Raw genomic sequence first — 13,378 nt, 5'->3', positions numbered from 1 at the left:
AATAGCATTGCGTGATGACAGGTGGGAGCTACACTTGGGGGAGCAGCACATAATGTGCAGACTTGGTGAGTCACTATGTTGTAGACCTGCAACTAATGTCATGTTGTGTGTAACTATACTTCCATTGAAACGTAAATAAATAAATTTTTTCAAATGGCCATACTTCATTGGGACACCTTTCCCACAGAGAGATGGGGTCTCTGTTCCCTCTCTCTGAATGGAGGCCTGCTGTGGATATTTAAATATGGCAGAAGTGTTGCCATAGGACTTCCAAGGTAAGGTCATAAAAAGTTGTGCTGTTTCCATCTTGTTCTTTGGAGCTGCCATGTACTAAGTTTGATTACTCTGAGGCCTCCACGTTGTGAGGAAGCCCAAAATACATGGAAGATGAGGCATGTTGGTCCACAGTCCCAGTCCTCAAGTCATTGTATCCCAGGTTTTAACACACATGAGTGAGTTATCCTCTATGGGATTACAATGTCCAGCCTCCCAGTCATTCCTGGTCTCCAGGTATGGTCACCAGAGACTCTAGACATTGTGGAGTAGAGGTAAGCCATCTTGGTTGCACTTTGTCCAAATCCTTAACTCAGAATCTATGAGCAGAATAAATGGTTGCTTTAGAACACAAAGCTGTGTATAGTTTGTTGCTTTATGCTTTATGCCACTAAGTTTTGGGTGGTTTGTGACCCAGCAGTTGTAACTCAAACATAGGACATTCTTTCAGTTTGGGGGAATAGAAAGCCTAGATGGCTTATTTAGACTCTTTTTTTTTCTTTTTTCTTTTTTAGAGAGGATATACAGAGCCTGGGAGCATAGATGGCTTCATTCAGAGGCATTTTTTAGGGCCTTTGGGAGATAGGAAACTTCCTTCAGATATTCCCCAAATAACAATCAAAACAACGTAGGAGATGGGCAATATCAAATTGAAAACTTAGTTCTTAATGAATCAAATGACAGTGATAATAATTGGATACCCGGAGAATGACAGGACTGAGACATATTCCAGAAGTGTAATGAAAGCTGATAACGAAAATAGTTTTAATAGGGGCACGGATGCATTTTAATTATCAAAATGATAAAGTGCTTATGTACACCTTCTATAAACAGAGCGGGCTTGTACAAGCCTTTCAGAAATTCTATTAATTTCAGTTGTTCCACATTGAGTTAGAGGTGCTCACAGGGCAAGATTACCAGGCACTGCTCCTCGTGATTTCCTCTCACCTTCCACATCAAGTAGCAAAACCCCTTACTCTGGTATTCCAGGCCCCATACAGTATAGCCCAAATTCATCTTACATTACTCTCCTACTTTACCACCCACTCAAGCCAAATGGTTCCTCTAACATCTCTGAGCTTCTTGCATGTTGTTCATTCTGCCTAGGACACAGGTCCTTCATCCTGGGTTCGTGGATGAGTCCCAGGGTGTGTGTAAGCTTCCTGGAAGTGATTGCAAAGTTTCATGTAAATTTGCATATGTGCATCATTCTGGGAAGGAGGGGACTGGGATCCAAACCTGTTTAAAAACTACAATTCCCCCTCCCCCCCTTTTTTTTTTAACAAAAATAACCCTAATTCCCCCATGAATACACTTACTCACTTATTGACAAATGTTTATTTAGAGCTGTTATGTGCTAGGTATTGTTCCCAGCATCTGGGATACAGCAATGAACAAAACAAACAAGGATCCTCTTCTCTTGGAACTTACATTCTAAGCAGAAGGATGTAGAATATAGATCACATAATAAACAGACAAATGAAAAACAGATATATAAATTATAGAGTATGCCAACATTTAAGTTTTATGGGGAAAAAAGAGAGCCTATAAGGCGAATCAGAAAGGCTGGTCGGGGAGCGGGGGATTCAATTTTAAATAAAATGCTCCAAATAGGTCCCATTAAGGTGACACTTAAGCAAAGCATTACAGGTGGCGAATGGGTGATCTATATGGACAGCTGGGAGGAAAGCACTCAAGCTTGGGGGAACACCAGGGCAAAGGCCCTGACTGGAAGTCCATCTTGCATGGAAGAGAAACAGCAAGAAGGCAATCTGGCTAAAGCAAAGTCAGGGAAGGGAATGAAAGAAGAGTAGGAGGTAAGGCTATGAGGCACCATCGATCATGTACAACTTTGAGAGAAATGGGAAGCATAGGAGGATACTGGGCAATGAATGATGGGATCTGATCTGTGCATAAGTCAGATGCTGCGTGAGAGAGAAAGAAAGGGGACAAGGATGATGCCAAGGTTTGTAGCCCCGAACAATTGGAAGGATGGCTGTCATCAATCAAGACAGGGAAGTCCATAGGGGAGCACTTTTTGGGGGGCAAGGTTGGGAATTGTGCTTTGGATGTGCTAAATTAGATATGCAAGTGGGGATGTCTAGTTGGCAGCTGAATGAGTCAGAAATTCCAGGGGAAGGTTCAGCTGGGGATAAACGCTTGGGAGCCATCAATTTTAAATATTAAGGAGAGCCATCCCCCGTGACCTACAACCCTGTTCTGATCCTCTAAGACATTTTGCTGTACTTCCCTAGTGAAAATTTCTTTGTACTATAGTTTTCTATATGCTTTTCTCATTTGCCTTACTGGAAAATAAAGCCCTCAAATTGTGTTCATCCAGCTTTCTATCCCTTGTTTTGCCTCCAAAAAATATTGGTTTAAACTTCTTTCTGTTAGGCTTTCATATTTCAATTGCCAAGGTCTTGTATATGGATTGAAAGTAATAAGTTCATTTTCTTTTCTTCTTACTCAACATTTGCCTTAAAATTCATGCTCTGTTTTCATTTTCTCCTTAATGCAAATCATTAGCAAACCAATTTTCTCTTTTAAAAAGAGAGTATTCAGAAAAAAACAAACACTAAGAATATTTGATGTAAATAAAATGGAAAATACATCAAAAGGCAAAATGCAAAGTTAAAAAAAATTCTCCTTTTAGAGTGTCTCTGAAAATTGGCTTTTGTATTCTGCTCTCACTTAGCTGGGTGTAATTAGTGGCTCGGTGGGTCTCAAGTTTCTTATCCAAAAGATAAAGAAACTTGGCTAGAAGATTCTAAAATTCTACAAATACTTCTTTTCAAAAAACCCAGAATGGCTCTATTAAATCACTCAAATTGCTGGCAATACACCATTTACTCTCTTTAAAATTATATGTGATCAGGATAAATATCAGTAAGAACTAGATCTTGTAGTCCATAATCTTCACTACAAATCCTTTCTATTAACTTGCAAATAGAGAATATATATTTTTTTAAATAAAAGGAAATTCTCAGGAATGTTATTGGGCATTTTCTGTGTAAGGATTAAAAATAGTCTTTTTTTCTGAGTTCCTGTTTACCATTTTTTTCCTAATTAATAATAGCTAAGTCTATTATAGATGTATCCTATAAAAAATAAACCTAATCATGAGGCAAACAAAATTATTCTCTGTGTTCTGGCCTGAGTGCCTTTCACGAGACTCTAGGATACCATCTGCATCACTAAACTGAATTTTGTGATTCTTACATTAAAACTACTTCAGTTAATTATGAGGTTTTGAAAAGTTTTGAATCTGCATCTCGTTTTTCTCTTCTATTCAAGCCTACTTTGGGGGGGCGGGGGGTTGGGTATTTACTCATTATGCTCATGATTAACTCACACATGGATCCTCTCAGAACTGATTTAAGGAAACTATCTGTAGAATAATGATAATTAAAATAAACTGGTCAGGTGAGGCTCAGTGGTTAGAAGTTAACCACAGGTACAGAAGGGGGACAAAAACAAACAAACAAAACCCCCGCTAGCCAAAGAAACTCCTGATAAGAAAAGTTGAAGAGGCTTTGATTGAGGCATCTTGCTATGTGACAGAGGGGTTAAATGACAGGAATTCCATCAGATTACTTCAGAGTTTGAAAGCCCTTGGAGCGTGATGGGTTGGCTGGTCAAGGAGAACCTTGCCCTCAGAAGAGACAGACAGGAAAGATGGAAACAACAACAAAACCACCACCACCACAACTGGCCCAGCGGGGGCAGATGGCCTCTGAGGCCTTCTCCTGGTCGGGTGCATCCATACAAGCCCCAGTGTTACCTTTTGGAACCAGACTGATTTAAAAAAAGAAATAACTGTGCAGCAGCTGGCCTAGGTCAGGCAGTATTCTACGAGTTTCTACGAGTATTCTATATGAGTATTAGACAAAATATCTAATTTTCCTGCAAATGTGAGAAGGAAAACAGCATTAGTATCTCTAGTCTTTTCATGAGGGCTAAAGACACAGAGGGTCTTAAAACTTGCCCCAAGTTGTATAGTTTGTAAGTGGCTGAGCTGGGATTTGAACCTCAACCATCTGAATCCAGAGTGTGTGTGCACTGTCGCTATACTGTGCTGGAAGGAAATGGAAAAAACACTGCAAACGAATTTATGTGACTCAAAACTCCTATTTTTTCCATTTCATGAAACTCCTAGGGAACATCCTTCATCATTCAACAGTTGAATAGTAGCAAAGCACAGGCTATTTTTTAAGTATTAACACCTCTATGCTCCCTAAGTGTGTACAACTCTGTTACTGATAAATCAAAGCCAGCGAAGGCAAAACAAAATAACCAGGGCATTTAACTCAGAGTAGGCTACTGGGATGCATGGTTTAGTTTACACTGAGTGGGCTGAAAGGCAGGCATTGGGGGGAAACTTGCAAGTTTAGCTTCCCGTTGTACAACACATGATGAGAAATAATAATTTAGTTTGCTTGTACCCTGGGAAGCTTTTCCATAGCCTGTGAGAGTTCCTTTTCTCCTTTGTACAAAATAATAGAAAATAAAATAATTAGTAGCTTACACTTCTGGGTCCAAGAGGATGTTGATACAAGTTTTGGAAATGAGAAGAACAGACCACCCCCAAGAGGAAATTCCAGAGAGGAAAAGCATAGTATCAGCGCACACATGATCATAACCTGATTTCGCATCCTTTCAAACCACAGTCTCCTCAAGGATTTTCCTGATTACTGTCTTCAGAAGCATGAAAAAGTTACACGGGATTTTCCTGATTATTGAATGCAAAAGCATGAGAAAGTTCCATGAGTCACACGATAGACTTGTCTAATTTGAAGTCTACCACCGGGCAGTTTGGAGGGTTACAATTTTATTACTGCTACAGAGCAGTTCTGGGAAAAGGAAAATATGTTAGTTAGAAGAAATCACATTCTCTAAGTAGACCAGAATCTTTCAATCACTTACTCTTAAACTTTTCTTTTTCTTTTTTTGGGGGGTGGTGGGAATGGGGTGGGTCGCAGATCCCTTTGAGAATTTGAAGAAAGCTGGGGAGTACACATGTACTCTCGCAGAAAAATGCATGGGTATAGGGGCACCTGGGTGGTTCAGTTGGTTAAGGGTCTGACTTCAGCTAAGATCATGATCTCAGGGTTCTGGGATCCAGCCCCACACACAAGAAGCCCCTCACTGAACACTTCCTTGAGCTCTACCACAGGCTCCATGCTCCACAGGGAGTCTGCTTGTCCCTCTCCCTTTCCCTCTGCTCCTCCATGTACTCATGCTAGCTCACTCTCTCAAATAAATAAAATACTAAAAAAGAAAAAAGAATAACTTCTTGGATACAGAGTTATACTGAATTTTATTTCTTTTTTTTTTTTTAAAGTTTTATTTATTTACTTGACAGACAGAGATCACAAGCAGGCAGAGAGGCAGGCAGAGAGAGAGGGGGAAGCAGGCTCCCTGCTGAGCAGAGAGCCTGATGTGGGGCTCGATCCCAGGACCCTGAGATCATGACCTAAGCCGAAGGCAGAGTCTTAACCCACTGAGCCACCCAGCCACCCCTGAATTTTATTTCAAATCTCTTAACTCTCTTTCCTTAGAAACCATGTTATGTATTTCAGTCCTGATGGAATTCCACGGACAGTTTAAGATGATAGCATGGCACTACCGGAGCCAGGCTTACTATTGCAACTAACTGGCTCAAAGACCATTGTTCAAACTGAAGCAATTCTCTGGTCTCCATGTAATCACCTGTCCCAAGGAGGCGATGTAAGGTTAGGAAGTATGGAAATACCCAGCTATGGTTGCCCACCTCAAATGTTAAGAGTTATCAGACAGGTTGGGGCACCTGGGTGGCTCAAACGGTTGAAGATCTGACTCTTGGTTTTGGCCCAGTTCATGATCTCATGGGTCATGGTATGGAGCCCTGTGTGGCGGCCTCCGAGCTCAGCAGGGAATTGGCTTGAAGATTCTCTCCTTCAGCCTCTCCTCCCTCTAAAATAAATAAATCTTAAAAAAAAAAAAAGTTATCAGAGAGGCAAGGAATAACCTGAATTGCGGTTTTGATTGCTTATTTTCCCAAATATTTCTGAATCTACTTGGGTAAGACAGAAGAATCTCAGCAAAGGTTTTACTCCAGGGAGTATGAATCTTAGAGTTGAGTTGAAGAAGAGAGAATCAGTTTCCAGTTGAAAACCAGATAGAATCAGATAAAACAGGGGGAAAAAAGGGTCTTTCACAGGGATCCCCATTGATACTGCCAAGCGTAGGAAGCAAACGTAGATTGTCCAGGGTAAAATTTCATCTTTCATTCACTCCTTCATTACTTACTCATTAATTAATTTCAACGAATTTCCACTGAGACTCTAGGAAGTGGCAGATTCTAAATTAATGCAGTAGGTACTATCCAGGAGTGACAATAAAGTATTGTGGATATTCAGGGCCAGGTTTCCTGCCTGCTGATATCAACTGAATCATGAGACCAAAAGTCAAACTATGGGCACCATGATATCATTTAAGTCTGAACATTAAATAAAGGCAACTGTTGTTGTTGTTGTTCATGGTGATGATGATGATGATGATGATGATGATGACAATACCTCCAAAGAGTAGGAAGTGTCTTCACTCTACTTCTGTATTCTGTCTCCTTTAGTACATAATAAGTGCATGATTAGTGTTTACTAAGTAGATGAAAGCGTTGCTTCTTACTTGGTTGTTCAATGATTCCTGAATGGGCAGGGTAGTCATAGTGATCTAGATTATACAGAGGAGAGAAGCTTCATCTTAAAGAAGGGGAGTAGATGTCTAAAGGTAGCATAGTTGACACACTGCAGATCCACATCTAGAATTCGGGACTTTTCAGCTCCCAGTCCCCATGTTTCTCCCCCTACACACACAGCCCAAAAGGGAGGTGGAAAGTAATGAGTGATTTGTATAAACTTCTGAAATTGATGTAGAAAATCATGGAAGCTGAGAGTTTATAAAGTTGCACCCAGTCCTGTTCAGAACTGTCTGGTAATTTTGACTTGCAGACATTGAACAGGCAAGTTTTGAGATAAATGAGCAATAAACTAATTAGCTACCAACCTGGAACCACACAGGAGAGAAAGAAAAAGAAAGTGAAGGAAAACATCAAGTTCTTTGAAAAGTGGGCCAGGTTAAACCCACAAAAATCACACATGAGCAATGCTAAAGGCAGACTTACTTGCCAAAGGTGAGGAGAGATGATAAATGATTTCACGCTAGCTTCAGGTAGACTTTAGTTATCAGAAGCTTTGGGGTCTGATGCCAAACCCAAGAGAATCTGGGCTCGTGATCTTTGCCTGCTTTCGGAGAGCCAGACAGATGTCCCTATCAGGAAAGATGGGAGTTCGGATGGAGAGAGACAGGAAACTGGGATGTTTCCAAAGGAGCAGGGGATCACGTTCTCTCTTTTGCTGAGGTCCCACCACGCCCACGGCTTTGTTTGGGTTTGCTTTCAGGAGATCAACTGGACTGTTTCAATGTACGGTTCCAGATTAATTAACTGAAATCTGTGTCTGGGTAAGTGACATGAAGTGATGTTTCATGCAGGGTCCAAATGCTACGAGACATAAATGGTCTTTTATCCGAACTTAAAATACACAGTTGTGTTCAAGCAACTCTAGGCCTAAAGTCTAAAATGCCAGAAAACTCTGATGTGCAGCCATAGCATGCTTGTAGTATTTGGGTAAGGTTAATGTAATCAGAGACAACACTCCCATTAGTGCTTCTAAAAAACAGTCTTAGTCAGATGCCCTCCCTTTGCAGCCATACAGGGCTGAGGGTCCCACGGAAAGAGTTGACGCACTCCAGTAGTACAAACAGAATGGGAATGGGTGTGTGTGTGTGGGGGGGTAGAACAAGGAAAAACAAGAGGACGAGGAGGAAAATAACCAGGACACAATCCAAGGGAAACATTTAAAATTCCTTTTCAAAGCAATTTCTTAGCCTTGTTAGAAAACACAGAAATGCTCTGGGGTGTGTAAAACAGATGAAAACCACAGCCCGAGGACCACTGGTACGGGGCCAGGATGAAGAGTTTTCCGATAAAGACTCTTTACGGGGTAAGAAATAGACTAGGCCTTCCAATGAGAGTCCCCACAAATGACAGACATAGGTGACCTGTAAGCAAATCAGATGCAAGCACATAAAATTCATTAAGGAAATCTGATTTGTTTTTCTGTGATCGATAAACAATCAAAAGAGCAAATGGACAGGGGAATAAGCACAAACAAGGATTGTAACCAATAGCACCAACTTTTCAAGGGGAAAAAGAAAACAAGCCAAGCAAGAAAAAAAATACGGATTGATAGAAAGCAGAACAGAGAGAAAGAAAGGAAGAAAGGAAGAAAGAGAACCCCTCCCTGTGTCCCCGTGAAAGGCAGAACATAATGAAAAACTATCTGCTTAAGCCTCTTTTTAGGAATGAATAGCTAATGCTCATAACCAGTTTTAGCAAGGACGAGGATATCCCAGGTTTAATTGGAAATAATATAGCATTGCTCCGGCAGCTATTCCTTAAAACTAAGGCATTAGATAAAGCGGGGTTCATGTTTCTCCCACCTCTGTATTTGGAAACAGGAGCACAAAGCCTAATTGGCTGAATAAAGGAGCTGTGGGCTCCACAGAAAACCCTCTAAACCCATGATTGATGTCCGCTGACACCTCTGAACAATGACACCATGGGAACTGGCAGAGGGTACACACAGTACGCAACAAGGAGGTGCACAGCCCATGCCCTAGAGAGGAGACACAGACCCTCGCCGCAGCCTCTGCATTAGAACAACTTCCTATGCGGTTGTCCTTTCTGCCTCACAGGCATATTCTCAAATACCACGTGTCTAGATTCATTCATTCAATAACTATGTTTGCAGAGCCTTCCCCGTGCCAGGCAATGCTGTGGGTGCTGGCTCCCCACCCCCGGGGAGGGATTTTATGTCCAGTTAACATTTACATAGAGGGATACGGATGATAACCAGATAAAGGACAACTCGATACAATGTTAGGCGGAGGTGTTATCAAGTGTTACGAAGGGAAGTGACAACGGGGTAAATAAGGCAGTAACTAGAGGGATGTTTGGGAGGAAGCAAAACAGAGATGCCTGTTCAAAGCAGATACACATTCTTGTGCTTTGAAAACTCTCTGGCAGATAAAGTCAAAGCCTCTTTTCTCTTAGGGAGGCTCTGATATCCACCCTGAGGTTGATGCCCTGCTCCCTGTTTACATGGAGCAGCCTGGATGTGGGACGAAATGCAAAGAGCTCTCAAGGATTAGGGAGGAGAAAATCCAGTCACTGTAAGCGTGGCAGACTGTCACTTTGGTGGTCCCAATCACCCAAGGCTTCTTGATATTTAAGCACCGAGTAACTGTCCTGTTCAGTTTGCTCTGGCTCTGGGACCCCCTGAACCAACAGAACGTAACAGAGGCAGCGAGGGGCCAGTCCCCGGCCTAGTCCTAAGGAAGGTCTTGGTGGTTCCTGCTTTTGCACACCGGGCCTTGTAAGAAGCCCTCCTACTCTGCTGTCAGAAGCCCAGCCTTGCTGTATGGGGAGATCACAAGGAGGAAAACCCGCCCCCGCCACCAACAGCCCTGACACCGACTTGTCAATGGAGGGGAGTGACGTCGACTTGGAAGTAGATGGTCATGGGTCATTCAAGCCACCCTAGCTGACCGCACGGAGAGCAGAGATGAGCTATTCTCCCGAGCTCCATACCCCACGCAGAGCCACGAGCAAAGTCACAAAAGGGTTGTTGGTTTCAGCCACTGGATTTGGGGGGTAGTTTTGTTATCCAGCAATGATTTTCAGTTTCAGGCATTAAACATAATAACTTTTTATGCACAATTTTGACTTGGAAAAAATTGGGGGGGTTAGGTTTTTCTTGATTTTTGTGGTCTATGCCCTTGATTTCAGAGTATCTCATTTGAGGACATGAATGGCTGGATCTCAAATACGGGAAAAAATATGCTCTGACTTAAGGCTTAAAAATAGAGTTGTCTGCTATTAGGAAGACAAGAATACGTTTCTGCTGACCTATTCATCTCACGCGGGCCAAACTCACGTCCTGCCATAATTCTGTAGGTAGGAAACTGAACTGGAATTGACCTCAGTTAGCATTTCCCAACTCAAGTGACAGTACCCCGCCCTGGAATTCCTGACAACACTATCAACCTCATACAGCAGCTACTTTCTGGCCATCCTCGGAAAGTCCTAGCAATAAGGTCTTGTCCAAACAGGGGACAAATCTGCCTGGCTTTATGCAAAGGAAAAGGAAAAGCAAAGCAATTAATTCACCCTAGGGAAACATGCTGAGGCCATGAATTCACCAGGTAGTGCAAACTGTCAGCTGCATTCACAGAGAGGATGCGCCATCCTTCCCTTGTCCTCTGGGCCCTTTCCGCCTCCATTGTGGGGGAAGGGCAAAGAACGAGATGCCGGGCGTGGTAGGGAAATGTAGGACATGAATGGATAAACTGAAATGTAATACAAACATTTCTTCTTGATAGCATTGATCTTAACTACATTTGTATTATATATATCAAAGGTCTGGGACAGGATACAAGCCAGGGGTCTTCAAGGTGATCTATTACAGTGGTTCTCAAGGTATGGTCTTAAGAATGCGGCATCAGCAACACCTGGGAATTTGTTACAACTGCAAATTCTGGGGTCTTGCCCCAGATGAAATTAATCTGAAACTCTGGGAGTGGGGCCCAGCGATCTCTATTTTAACCAGCCTTCCAGTTGCTTTTGATGCACACTCAAGCTTGGGAACCACTGATCTACTGAAATTCAGAAAGAAAAAATTAGAACCTCTATCTATATTAATGTGTAATTTAAAAAGGAAAAACCTTAAGCTTTACTAACATTTAAGTGCAACTGACTCTCCTGTTCAGAGTTAACCCTTAAGTCTTATAGTGTATGTGATATGAAATTTCCACAACCCAAAGGACTTAAGATTATTATCCCTACTTGTTCATTTACTTTCAGCTTATTTTAAAGTATCACTCTTTATGTAGGCCCCTTGGTGGATTTATAAATTATATTACCTGATTTTAATTTCACTAACCTGTCTCAAATGGCCATGTGGCTTCAAGGATTCCTGCAAAGAGACCGCCAAGCGGAAGCAAATTTAAAAAACGGGCAGAGTTGACACTTTTACAATCCGCTCACACTTTTACCAGCTATGACACTGTCATAAATATTATTAAAATAATATTTGAGCTAGTACCAAAATTTTAATTTTAATTAACATAATGAAACTATTTAAGATATTGTGTGCTTTACCTATATCATCTCCTAACACAGACATTATTACATGATTTGATAATATAAAAATATATTAATACAGGAGCACATTTGTATATACCTGTACATATTTGGAAGACTCAGTCTCAAATACCTTTTTACTTTAACTTCTTAAAAAGATTTTATTTATTTATTTATTTATTTATTTAAGAATATTTATTTATTTACTTATTTATTGGAAAGCTAGAGGGAGAGAGAGGGAGAGAATAAGCGAGTACACAGAGGCAGAGGGAGAGGGAGAAGCAGACTCCAGGACCCTGGGATCTTGACCTGAGCCAAAGGCGGACACTTAACTGACTAGTTTAGGCACCCTAAATTTTTATTTTATTTTTTAATTAATTAATTTTTTAAAAAAGATTTTATTTATTTATTTGACAGAGAAAGAGATCACAAGTAGGCAGAGAGGCAGCCAGCGAGAGGGGGAAGCAGGCTCCCTGTTGAGCAGAGAGTCCAATACAGGACTCTATCCCAGGACCCTGGGGTCATGACCTGAGCTAAAGGCACCCCACCCCTAAGATTTAATTTTTAAGCAATCTTTACATCCTGCGTGGGGCCCAGACTCACAGCCCTGAAATCAAGAGTAGCATGTTCCACCAGCTGAGCCAGCCAGGCATTTCTCAAATTGCTTCTATGGAGAAGGTAATACTGATGTGCTCCGTTGTGCTCTTTTAAATCGTATTGCTTGGTAACATCTAAACAGGCACACACAGTCAGTTCTGGGGATTCTACAACCACATTACATATTTTTAATCCAAGATAAGGGGAAGATATCTACTAGAATAATCAGAGACTGGGAATGTGACATATGGGTACCTGCGTGTAATATACAAATATGAAATATTAAAGATGGTTAAATTTAGCAGAATCAATGCCATAAAAATGAGCAGAAATCGTTACAAAGAAATAGTCCCAGTTAAGATTTAAGATATTTTATAAATAAGACTTGATACAGCCTTTCTCTATCACGGATCAGTACTTGATCAACCCTATTTGATAGATGAAGAAACTGAGGATCCAAGAAGTTACATACAGTTATCAGAAGGTCGAAGGGAAATGGACCTTGAAGACAGTATGTGGAATGAAATAAGTTAAAGACAAATGCTGTATGATCTCACTTGCATAGGGAGTCTTAACAAACAAATAAAAACTAAACTCAGAGAACACACTGGTCCTTGCCAGATTTAGGGGTGGAGGTGGTCAAAATGGGGGAAGGTGGTTAAAAGGTACAAACTCCCAGTTATAAATAAGTCCTAGGGAAGCAATGAATAGTTAACAGCACTCCACTTGAAAGCTGCTAAGAGAGTAGATCTTAAAAGTTCTCATCACAAATTAAAAAAAAAAAAAAAGTTGTAGCTATGCGTGATCAATGGTATAACTAGACTCAACATGGCAATGATTTTGCTTTATATACATAAATTTGAATCATTATATTGTACCTGAAACTAATATGATGTTATATGCCAATTATATCTCGATTTAAAAGAAATCTAGCAAGATTTGAGCTCTGGGACATCTGTTGAATCCCACAAACTGTTGTTATCTGGTGACTGCCTAAATGTGGTTTTTCAGCCCCTGATTTCCTATGACTATCATGAGAAAAGATAAAGGTGGGCCGTACAAGATCGGAACTAGGTTGGAGACTTGTGGTGATCAGAGGACCTGCAGGGATTCTGGGACAACAGGGCCAAGAGTGCCCTCATAGACTAGCCGACAGGAAGCCAAAGGAGGCTGACCTTGCCTGAGAAGAGTCTTGTGCGGTATCACCAGTGCTTTTAATGGGATTTGCAGGCATTAATGTGTCTTGCAGGCAAGGAATGAACA

Source organism: Mustela putorius, unplaced genomic scaffold (genome assembly GCF_011764305.1).
Source record: "Mustela putorius furo isolate JIRA1106 unplaced genomic scaffold, ASM1176430v1.1 tig00003834_pilon_pilon_pilon, whole genome shotgun sequence".
Lineage (NCBI taxonomy): Eukaryota > Metazoa > Chordata > Mammalia > Carnivora > Mustelidae > Mustela > Mustela putorius.
Note: the sequence above shows the minus strand (reverse complement) of the source record.